Source organism: Zosterops lateralis, assembly GCF_965231275.1.
Source record: "Zosterops lateralis genome assembly, chromosome: 16".
Lineage (NCBI taxonomy): Eukaryota > Metazoa > Chordata > Aves > Passeriformes > Zosteropidae > Zosterops > Zosterops lateralis.
Window position 1 is genome coordinate 14,303,049 of NC_139776.1, and position 10,521 is coordinate 14,313,569.

Sequence of the window (10,521 nt, forward strand, 5' to 3'; positions counted from 1 at the left end):
AAAGATCCACTGAAACCACATGAAGGTCACAGCTGGCATCAACATGGCCCATGAAAGCCCTTTTTGTGAGGTCCCAGCTCAGAGCCTGCAAATGCTGCAGGTTTTTCCTCACCTGACACCACCATAAGATGGTACGAGCACGACAGATCCACCACAAGCTGTGCCTGGCTCCCACAGGGGCCTACAGTGCTCCAACAGACTGTGACTGAGGGCTGCCAAATCCCACCCTGGAGCAGGCAGAGCTCCTTTCAGGGCACCTTCCAGTTCTCCTGTTGAGTGTCACCCTCAATCTTCTAACTGGCTGCAAGAGAGAATTTCACAAGTGACAGGAGTTACTGGGGGTGTGAGTGGGGGCAACTTGATGTCCCCTGAACCCCATCCGAGTTTCTCATGGGACTGGTGATGCTCAACCTGTCTAGCCATGAATCTCAAGGAGGCAGCAAAGAGTCAGGGCCTCCAGGGTACGACTGGCCCTCACTGGCTGTGACCAGCCCCCCACCCATGGGCCCAGGGGCTCCCCACTGCAGCAGCACCCTCTCCAAAGCACCTGCTGCCAGGATGGAGGCAGAGCTACAGAGAGGACCATGGTCCTGTCTTGGCCTCTGCTGATGCAATTTGAATAAAAGGGAAGACATCCGTGTGGAAAACAGGATACTCATTTCAGTGATGCAGGGTTAGCTAAGAATTGGGCTACAAAGGACAGTCTGAAATTTTAAAACCTGAGACATCCAGATAAAGGTGTTACAATCAGAGGGCACAGAGTGGGATGGTGTGATCACATTGAGGGGAAGGTCTACTTCTCCCAGTTCTGTCAGGTTTGTGACCAGAAACACTTGATGCTCACTGGCAAACAGCACAGACCTTTCAGGCTCTCCAGGTGCAGAAAAGTAATGTTAAGTGTCAGGATAACTGAAGGAACTGAAAAACTAATCTGGACACCAGACTCCAAGTGAAAGCCAAAAAGAATTTAGCAGCCAACCTCTTTCAGTGTTCCTAATACCCAGTAGGAATCTATCTGCTTTTTTTGGCACTTAAATCCAGTCAATCTTTGATTCATCATTGGGTCAAATATTTCAATATTTCAAGGACAATTCCTCATTTTGTGGGAACTTTAGCCTTTTTTATAAAATTCAACAGAACTTGGGACTGGAAATGCCTTGAAAGGAAGAGAAATAACTAGATCCAGTGCTCAGGTTCGTGATGCTCCACCCAAATTTCTCACATTCTCTGATGTAAACACAAAAGCAAATATTTGCACAGGAAATGCCAAGCAGTAGTCAACACTATGGTTTAGTTTTGGATGCCAGGAGCAGGGAATTGGACTTGATGGTCCTTATGTGTCCCTTCCAGCTTGAGATATTCTGTGATTGTGGTTCACTCTCCAAATCTTTGGGGGGCTAGGCTGATGCTGTGGACACTGGTTCTCCTGTGAGTTCAGGGTGAACAGAATGAATTTGGATTACACACTGTGGTGCTGGTCTTTAAACTGGAAAAGCTAAACAACTGAGATTTAGGCCTTAATCTCCAGACAACCCCTCCTCTAGCAGCTTCCTGGGAAAGGCCCCACTGCAGCCAAGGGCATGTCCCAGCACTGGGGCAGCTGAGCTCAGAGGGTTGGGCAGAGGAGCCCATCCAGCCCACGGCCCTGCTCTACTGTTGGACTCAGTGATCATATAGGTCCTCTACAACCTTACCAGGGCCATCATTCTACCACAAACTGTGCCTCCTGTCCCCTCATACATCCCTCACCAGCAGTGTGAGTGCTTTCCCTAGCACCTCTGGCTGAAACAACTGCTTTGCTGGTGGAAACCTTTCCCTAACTCCTTGTCCTAACTCCTGCCTTTGAGCATACATGGAGGACAAGTTTTATTCCAAGCCCAAAACTATTTCAAGGCCATACATGAGCAGCAAGAACACTGTTGGTGTGAACTTGTAAGCACACTCTTGCCACAGCTGAAACTCAGCAGCTCCCAGGGCTCTCCCACCTCTTGTCAGGGGCTTCCATGGCATCAGACAACAATTTACCACCAACACTGCTCACATTAACCATAGCACACACTGTTAAACTCTTAACTCGGGATTCCTGGGATAACCCCCCAGCTCCTGGACTAGGGCCCCACAGGTGTGGGCATGACAAAATACCTGGGCTGCAGAGCTCCATCCTCACCCGGAGGACTGAGAAACAGGATTGCGGATGTTGTTTGCAGCTCATAGTTTTTAAAATCCCAACATAAAACCCCCTGGAAAACATATATAAAACCTGCTGTGAAGTATCTCAGGTCAGAAGTGCCACATGAGAAAAAGGGGCTGAGCCACAGCTGTGACCTGCCCTAGCACCCCTGTCACAGCAGGAGAAAGGCACTTTGGATAACCCTCCCTGGGAGCAGAAAAGATGTCATGGAGGGGATACTCACAGCTCAGAGAACTCTGGTGGCATCAGCCCCTGGAGCCAGAGCCCAGGCAGGTACCACTGCCCCAGAGATCCCTTCAGGGCGTCTCCTGTAAGCCCTGGAGTCACCCATATAATCACAGGATAACTCAGGACCCTTGAGAGGCCTGTAATTCACCCTTCTGCTCCCAGCAGGTTGGGATCACACCAGGTTGCCCAGGGCTTTACCCAGCCTGGTCTTTATCCCACCTACCAGGATGAAAATCTGCAAATAAGCGCAACAATTAGCAAGCCAAACTCACAATTTTCCTTGTATGTTAGGAAAAGGTTTTAACCCCAGAGGGTGGTCAGGCATTGAACAGGCTCCTCAGGACTTGGAGAGCTCCAGGAGCATTTGGACAATGCTCTCAGGCAGGGGGTGGGATTGCTGGAGTGTTTGTGCAGGGCCAGGAGTTGGACCAGGATCCTTGTGCTCGGGATAGTCTATGCTTTGTTCTGCTCATTGCCTGAGATATTGAACAAAAGCTTTTTTTTTTTTTTTTTTTTTTTTTTTTTTTTTTTTTTTTTTTTTTTTAAGCTGTTGTTTAGCTTCTGGCCTACACATGTCCCAGTGACATCTGATAAAGCTCTGCCCACCCAGACAAAGCAGAATCAGGCTGCTCAGCAGCCTTCAAACCCCCCTCCACCCCTCCCCAGCCAGCTTTTAAAAGAGCAACAGTGGAGCTGCAGCTGTTTCAGCTGTTTTGGCCTTAACAGTGAGGCCTTGAGTTCTCCATTTTTCTTGGTATTGGGCGTAACTCCACATCTTACAGAGGGTGCAGGTGAGCCCCACTCTTCAGCCAGCTGCCCATCCATTCCACAAGGACTCCTCACATCCACTTCTCATTTCTGCCTTCTGCTGAGGGACAGCCAAGGATCCCTGGCTGGAAAAGCCAGGAAGGAGGAAAACCACCCCAAGAAATCCTGTCTGCACACACATACACGTGGTCCCTCCAGAGAACACCACAATGTGCTGGCTGGAAGGCAGAATTTTTCCAGACAATTCTCATCTGGTAGTGCTCTGCTCCCTCCTGCTTTGCTCCTGGAATCCTGTGCTGTGTAAGGGTAGGGCTGTGCACATGGAGTCTGTCTGCAGCCAGACTCCATCAGTCTACTCCAACCAGTTCTGACAGCAGGATCAGTGTCTCTGTCAGACACAAATCTTCAGGTTCAGGAAACAAAGCACAAACACAGAGAAGGGGTCCCTGCACAGCCCCTCACCCAGCACAGTGCAGAGCCCGACTATCCTGAGCACCTGAGAGCTGGGGACACCAGCCTGAGCACACACTGGCCACAAAACACATACTTTAAGGCAACCAGGATCACTGGCTCTTGCTGCCTACAGAGGTTTAGCTCAGCCAGCAGGATCACTAGGTGTTGGCACAGCCACGTTCTGGAGCAGTGACCCTGGGGCTTGCAGAGCATCTCTAGGGCTGCTGTACACAGGAGCCTCCAGCTCTGCCACAGCCTCACACACACCCTCACACTCAGCCTCTCACCAAAGCACGGCAGAGGCAGGGAATGATCTGCTCCTTGGGAAGAGGAGGAACATGCTGCATGCAACAGGCCACAGAGAAGCATGGAGAAAAGGAGCTCCCAGCATGGAGCCACTGCACAGCCCCAGTGGTGCTTTATACAGCACGATCTGCTCAAAAGAGGTGTTTGTGGTCATCACAGAACTGGCCTAAAGTAGTCTAATTCAAACAATATTAATGGGCATTCACTTTGTGGCCTCTCTGAATTTTAAATATTCCTAAAACCTGCACCGGTACATGCTGGGGGCTGCCCAGCTGGGAGGAAAGATCCTGCTGGACACCAGGATGCCCATGGGCTAGCAATGTGCTCCTGGAGCAACACAGAACAGCGTCCTGGGCTGCACTGGGAGCTGTGACACAGCCGGTGAAGGGAGGGGATCCTTCCCCTCTGCTCCACACCAGTGAGGCCAGCCCTGGAGTGCTGGGCTGCCCAGTACAGGAGACAGGGACAGACTGGGCAGAGTCCAGCACAGGGCCATGAAGGTGATGGAGGCACTGGAGCATCTCTGCAATGAGGAGAGGCTGAGAGAGCTGGGACTGCCCAGCCTAGAGCAGAGCAGGCTCAGGGCATCTCATCCCTGGGGATAAATACCTGGGGGGAGGCTGCAGAGGGGACAGGGCCAGGGACAGCCCCAGGGGCCACGGGCACAAAGTGATACACAGGAGGGGCCCTCCGAGCTCAGGAGACACTTCTGCACTGGGAGGGTGGCTGAGCTCTGGTGCAGGTGCCCAGGGAGGTGGTGAAGTCTCCATTCCTGGAGGGACTCAAAAGCCACCTAGACACATCCTGGGCAGCTGGCTCTGGGTGGCTCTGATGGAGCAGGGGCTGGGCAAGGTGACCTCCAGAGGTGCCTCCAGCCTCATCCAGCCTGAGATTCTATAAATTTTTTTTCAGGAATTTCATCAGCCATAACAGAGAACTTCCCCATCCTTGCCATCAGCTGAGATATGGACTTTTAATTAACTCCAGTGGCAAAATTGAGCCTTTAAGAAAGATCACCAGCTGGGATCTTGCTAAAATTGCAAGAGGCACACCAGAGCACAACAGAGGCCTCCGGGGCTGAGAGCTGCTCCCTTGGATCTTCCCCTGTCTTCTGGCATTGCCCAGGGCAGGTGTTTAGGAGACTAATGGCACTGCAGAAATACTTGCTTTGTATACACACAGGAACACTCAGGAACACCCTTGGCACAGGCACGTGGCCCAGTGGAGAAGCACAATCACACACTTCCCTTCCAAATCTGACTGCTGCTCCAAAGCCACAAGCAAATGCCTCCTCTGGAACAAACCAGGGGCCACAAAGTTCTGCTCCTGGGTTCTTGTGCAGCATGGTGAGGTTTGGAGTGGGCCACGGTATTTATCAACATCTCAAAACCAGATGAAATGTCCTTCTGTTCAGTAAGAGGCTGTTCATGTTACACATTTTGAAAGAGCAAATAGATTCTGTGAAAATGGAGATCAGAGGGAGAAGGGCAATAAAGCAGCAAACCACCTTCAGCTGTACGTTCAGACACAGACAAAGCAGAGACACTCAGGCTAGGTGTCACCTGCTGTCCCAGGGGTTTCACTGTCACCAGGACCAGATTTTGGGCTTGTGGATTGGCTTAGACCCACAGGTGGGGAGGACAAGCACTTGCCAGCAATCCCATGTGCCACTCCAAAGGGGTCAAGGTGTCACCACCCAAGCTGAGAGCCAAGGCCAGCAGGCAGCCTGAATCCCGGGCCCTTCTGACGGGCACCACAGGGACAGCCACAGCCACCTCCCACTGCCCCCTGAGACCTCCAGCCCTGCTCACCATCCCGACCTGCACACTTCGGAGATTTTTCCACACTTATAAGCAGATGGAAACATCTACAGAGGATGGATAACTGACCTCAAAACACTTCTAACTGTCCAGTGTTTTATTTTCTTTTATAACTAGTAAAGAAATCAATCCAGGACCTGTCCTGGACCATGCGGAACACCCTGTCCACAGCCCGGGCTGTTTGTGCACTGCTAGGCTGAACTAAAGCCCCGCACGCTGCAGGGCCCTGTCCAGGGCTGCAGCGGCGTCTCTGCAGGCTCCGGGACAGCACCTGCTCACCCGGTGTTTGAGAAACACCCGAAGAAACACGGCCGAGCGTCCCCGGCGCAGGGCGCTCCCAGGCTCGGCGCGCCCCGGAGCGGCTCCCCGGGGGCAGCCGGGGCGGCGGAGTCCCTGTGGACGGGGCCGGGCAGCGCCTCGCAGCTCGCAGCGCCGGCGGGACGCGAGCCCGGCCCGGGCCGGCAGCGCGGCGACGTTCGGGGTCAGCGCGGGTGCGGCGGCCCGGGCAGAGCCGGCGAGGGGCTCCCGCAGTCCCGGCCCCGCCGCCTCCGGGGCAGCCCCGGCCCCTCCGCGGCTCGGCCCCGCCGCGGGCACGGGAATGTCGGCGCTTCTCCCCACCGCCGCCGGGCCCGGCCCCGTTCGCCCGGCCGGGGCCTCGCCCGTGCGGGCACCGGGATGCGGCGATGCCGGGCGGGGACGCGGCGAGCCCGGGCCGGCGCCGCCCGGCCGCGCTCCTTACCTGCACCCGGGCGGGCGCTGCTCCGAGCCCCGGCGGCGCTGCCCGGCCCGGCCCGGGGTGCGGGGGGCGCGGAGCGGGAGGGGCGCGGGGCCGGTCCGAGTGTGCGCGGGGAGCGCGGGGAGGGGGCGGCTCAGCCGCGCCGTCGCCGTGGAAACGCGCGGGGCCGCATCCGCAGGGCCGCGCTCACCCCGCCGCAGCTTTTCGGGGGGTTGCGGGGAAAGGGCGCGTCGTCATGGCAACTCCGGGAGCCCCCGGACCGGCCGGGCATCCCCGGGCCGCGGGGCCAGGCTTAGACGGGACGGGGCAGCACAGACCCACAGCGTGCTCCTGCACTAAGGCACGGGTGCTATGGATGGGCTGGAGCCCCTCTGCTCTGGAGCCAGGCTGGGAGAGCTGGGGGTGCTCACCCGGAGACGAGAAGGCTTCAGGGAGAGTTCAGAGCCCCTGCCAGTGCCTAAAGGGGCTCCAGGAGAGCTGTACAGGGACTGGGGACATGGGATGGACACAGTGAATGGCTTCCCACAGCCAGAGGGCAGGGATAGATGGGATATTGGGAAGGAATTGTTCCCAGGGAGCATGAGGAAACCCTGGCACAGGTTGCCCAGAGAAGCTGTGGCTGCCCCTGGATCCCTGGAAGTGTCCAATGCCAGACTGGATGGGGCTTGGAGCAACCTGGGATAGTGGAAGGTGTCCCTGCCAGGGGTGGAATGAGATGAGCCTTTATGGTCCCTCAATCAAACCATTCTAAGACTGTGTGATTAACCAAACACCCCTCCGAGAGGAATCAGACAACACCAATGGGGATGTGTCCCCCACAGCAGCCAAGGCACCCTGGAGACCATAGCAGCTCCCCAGACCTGGTCTGGTTTTGGTACCTCCCCAGCATTCCAACCTCAGGCCCAAAGAGGGACCAGAGACATCCCCAAGATCCCTGGGAAGTGAAAGGATGACTCTGACTGGTCCTGTAGAAGAAATGCAGGATGGACACACGGCTCTGGTCAAACCCAGGGTTGCTCACCTGCCCACCCTTCAGTATTCTGTGGCCACACAAGAAGTGTCTTCAGACACACTAGGTCTGTCCCACTAACCTGCAGAAAGTGAGAGTGGAAGGAGCTGAGGCTGGAAGCACAAGGGCCAAATGTACAAAAAGTCTCTGAGAAGAATCCTTGATATGTTTTGGGCGGACTGGAGAGAGGTGACTGCCTGCTCACCCTGATAGCCAGCTCTGGCTGCTCTGAGCCCAGGGCACCGACTGTTCCTGCTCACTTTGAAGACTGTAGGAACAACCTCACAGTTTTAGTGTATCTGCAAGTTCCTTGCCACATTGAGTTTTATACTCCAAAATTTTTACCATATTAAAAATATTAAGTCAGACTCTGATGAAGCAACAGATTGTGCAAATCAGGGGGGAAGTAACAATATATTTCCTCTGCTGCTACTGCCTTCTTCCTCATTTTCAAATAAAACTCCAGTGTAGAAAAAGATTTTCTCATATCAATCCTTTTGTGCTGCAGAGGGAAGGTCAAACAGATTTGAATCAGGAGCAGAGTGAAATTCAGTCACTTCAAAAGTAGCCCATCAGTTCCCTGTTCCTGGCTGAGCTTGCTGTAAAAAACAATCAGGAATTCAGAATGATGAATTCCTAGGGAACAGCTACATTAGATATAAAAAGAGGAAACAGCCCTGTCTTCCCAGTGAAGCCTCTGGCTGATGTAACATCAGACCATTTCCCTCTCTGTGCCTCAACTTCCATCTCTGTGGGCAAGGATCTGAACTTATACCTCGGGGGCTGGGGAGCTGTCCTGAGGAAGGGGCTCAGGGGCTTTTGCCTGAGGGCAAGTGGAACAGGAGCCAGCAGTGCCTTGGCAGCCTCAAGGGCCAGCCCTGCCCTGGGGGACATCGGGGAGTGACTGTCCTGCTCTGCTCTGCACTGGGGCAGCCTCACTTCCAGTGCTGGGGACAGTTTGGGCCTCTCAGCACACAAAGGACATCTGAGGGCTGCAGCTGTGTCCAGGAGAGGGGACCAGGGTGGTGAAAGGTCCTCAGGGCAGGACTTGGCAGGAGCAGCTGAGGCCACTTGGCCCGTTCAGCTGGGAGGAGAGAAGGCTGAGGGGTGACCCCATTGCTGTCCGCACCTTCCTCCTAGGGGCAAGTGCTGATCTTCCCCTGCTGGGACCAGAAATGGGACCCGCGGAGATGGAATGAAGCTGCCTCAGGGGAAGTTCTGATGGGACATTAGGAAAAAGCTCCTCACTCAGAGGCTACTCAGTGCCTGGAACAGGCTCCCCAGGGAAGTGGTCACAGCACCAAGTTCAGGGAGTGTCTGCACAATACTCAGTCCCTATGGTTGAATTTTAGGTGGTCCTGCCAGGACCAGAGTTTTGGAATCAATGATCCTTACGGAACACTTCCAGCTTGAGCTATCTGGGATTCTGTGAACTTTTGTTTACTTAAGCTTAGCTCTTTGTAATACTTTTATGATTTAATTTATTCTGCAATGGAATCCCATGAGACTAAACGTGTGCAGGGCTGCGCTGCTCTTGGACTTGCTCGGCTGGGATTCGTCCCCAAAACATCCTGCTATTCACAGGATGGCAGCATGCACACATGGTAGTGCCTATCACTCCTGTCCTCACCCACAGTCATGTCCCAAAAGCCTGACAGAGACCTCATAAAACATGAAGCAAGAGGAAGCTGCTGCCATCCACAGTGGGAAGGTCACTGCAAGGCTGTGTATCAGTTTCATGCTTTCTAGGGCGATGTTGTGTGTGAACCACAGAACAGTTCTGGTCTGGGCTGCCATATGTACACAGCTGACACCTGAGTGATGACAAGCGGTGGATTACACTTTCAGTGTCACAGAGTAACTGGTTTTAATTGTCAGCAAATAGACCCAGAAAAGGTAATTGGAGAGGCTCTTTCAGAAATACTTTTCTTGTGTCTCCCATTACTGTCAGCACTTAATCCATGTTTGAACCACAGCTGAGCAGACCAGGAGCTGCTGTAGCACTCCCCAGGTAAATTGCACAGCATCCCTATCACCACTGTGATAACAAGGGACTGTGCTGTGTAATTTTCCCCTTGTACTGATGCTGAGCAGAACAAGGAGCACAAGAGCTGTGCAGGGGAAAGCATTTCGCACTTTACCCCATTCTGCCCCCAGCAGCTCACCTGGGTGCAGTTGTGCACTGTGGTGACACCAGGCCACTGAACACCTGCTGGCTTAACAGCACTAACTTCTTATTCCATTTACAGGATGATCCTGTTCCAGGAGCCGCACACACCAGTAATAAATCTATAACTCCCCGACTCCATCCACACACTAGCACAGGCTGTCACATCCAGCCCTGGTGTCATCTACAGCTTTCCCTCCACTGTTTTTGGTCCCTTGGACTGAAATCACTGTACTTAGTTCTTACCCAAAGGAGACATACTGGAGCAAGACTTAAGTGTCTGCTTCTAAAATGAATAAAAACAGTGTTTAAGATTTTCTAAATTAGACAACCCTGAAAAAGCCACTTTCTGTGAACAAGAGGATGTTGCCCTTGAGTTAGAGAATCACCCAGAATCATGCCCAAAACTTGAGTCCTCATACAAGCTGCTGTGAACTACAGCCTGAGTCATGCATTTTATCTGCAGACATCTTCCTGTGGTCAGCATTTCTTCCATGGTGTGGATCATATCAACTGCTCTGCCATTCCTTCTCCCACAGGAACACACTTATGTGCTTCCAACCCAGCCTGGTAAAGACAGATGTTGCTAAAAGGGTGGAAGTTCATGAGCCACTTCAGAGCAGTTAGTTTATTGCAAATTTTTACTGGATTATGAAACAGCTGAAACTTCCCCTCTGACACCTACACACACATTTAGCGAACTAATAACGTGTGAGGGAGCTGTGAGAGTTGAGTTTACATTCTGCTATTTCATCTTTTTCATCTAACTGCAAAAAAAGAGGGGTGGAAAGGGCTGATCAAGTGTAAAAGCAACCATTATGATCCTAAGGACACATAGATAAA